This window comes from Stegastes partitus, unplaced genomic scaffold (assembly GCF_000690725.1).
Source record: "Stegastes partitus isolate 25-593 unplaced genomic scaffold, Stegastes_partitus-1.0.2 Scaffold8, whole genome shotgun sequence".
NCBI lineage: Eukaryota > Metazoa > Chordata > Actinopteri > Pomacentridae > Stegastes > Stegastes partitus.
This window is the reverse complement of record NW_007577739.1, coordinates 995,718-997,431: the sequence shown is the minus strand read 5'-3', so window position 1 is coordinate 997,431 and position 1,714 is coordinate 995,718. Positions and strand designations below refer to the sequence as shown.

At 48.2% G+C, this 1,714-nt stretch overlaps 1 protein-coding gene across 2 annotated transcripts in view; it reads left to right on the top strand.

Annotated features, from left to right (window-relative positions):
• Positions 1-1,714, top strand: part of tmem260 (transmembrane protein 260) — a 26,581-nt gene that overhangs the window by 10,678 nt on the left and 14,189 nt on the right. The window lies entirely within an intron of this gene.

Genomic DNA, 1,714 nt, shown 5'->3' with positions numbered 1-1,714 from the left:
TTGGGAAGCTTTACCAGAGACACAGAAAACTTTGTACACCTGTTTTTATTGCTAGGAGGTGAGAAAACTGAACCTACACGAGTCCAACTGAAAAACAACATCATTTTATAGAAACGTCAAAAGCGTTCCGATCGTTTTGTCACGGTGCTGTTCTACAGAAAGACAATCAAACGTCGTGTGATAATGCTGCTCAGCCATATGCTCTACACTGACCTGCTAATACTTTGTAGTGTTTGATTTCCTGACATACCTCATCATTTAAACATTTGTATATCAATCGCAGGCTTGGCTTTGAAACTTCAAAGCAGCACATCAGACACGTAGCCCTGTCATATAATAGCTGCTAAGTAGCCTGCTCGGTGTCCTGGCCAGAGGGGAGCCCCGGGGTGTGAACGCCGGCCAGCTGGAAACCTCAGCCCGAGCAGGCCACCTCCTCTCTCGGGCTTTCTACCCTCTTCAGGAATGTGTGATTCTTTTCCAGCACTGCTTCCCCAAACCACCACTCGGTTAGAGAACAGTGCGGCGCTGATCCGCGATGGCACAGCTGTGGTATTGTCTGTTCCCCGGGGTGGTGTGTGACAGTGGCTCCCTTGGCCAGCTCCATTGTGAAGCTTCATTCAGCGCAGAGTGCTGGTGTAGGCTTTTTGTGTGCTGTTATTTAGCACAGACGACTGATGTTGGCATGTCTCCGGCCCGTACTGTAGAACTGAGTGGGTAAATGAGGCAGGTCTCATTTTGACACTTCAAAGTGATTATGCTGAGCTTTTGTTGTGTCCTTGAAGGGGACCTTGCTTACCAGACTCTCTTGTATCATTGTCATTTTTCATTTTTAATTTTCCTTTGATCTTTCTTTTTGAAAATGTATTCAGTGTTGTTTTGTGTTAAATGTTTTTTTTCTCCCTCCGTGTTTCACCAATTTCATTACTTCAGCTAAAAAAAAAAAAAAAAAAGTTGTATTATGGGTAATTTTCTTTCCTAAACCACCAAGTTTGTGCTCCGTTTCAGGCTTCATGCATAATATTTGTCAGTCAGTTAATTACCCCAGTGATGACGCAGACGTTTTGGCGGGGTGGATCAGTTCAGGGTAGAATAGTCTCGTTGTCAGCCGTGTTATTCTCCTGCCACGTCTCAACCGGGCCATTGTCACTGAGCCACAACATTTCAGCACAGCAGCATCCTGCACAGCATTGAGTCGCGATAACGGGAAACACGGACACACTGGTGTCAGAATGTGTCCTGCTTTATCCGTGCGCCCTGGGAGCAGCCAGCCTGGAGAATGAGCTGTGGAGAGGCTGAGAGGCTGACTGGGACCCAGGTGGTCCCGCGCAGACAGACAGGTCATTTACAGCCCGCACTGTACACACATCGCTGGGCTCTTACGGACTGACAAGCTCTAACAGAGAGATTTGTCAGGCACTCAGGGAGAATAAAGAAGTTGAAGAACAGGAGTGTGTGTGTGTGTGTGTTGTGTGTGTGTATCTTTGAATATGTGACGAATGCTGGCTATCAGCTCCAGAAGCAGGAACAGACTCGGTGTAATAACCCCGTCTGCGGACCCCCATGACTGTTCTGCACCCTGCGTCACCCCCCAACCAGCCCCCCTGCTAGGTGTGTGAGCTGTGAGTTAATTGTCATGCAGGGAGGTAAAATTATGGGTGCGGGAGGTCTCTGCACCTCAACAAAAGTCCCCATCTGCCCTCCTCCACCCACCTCC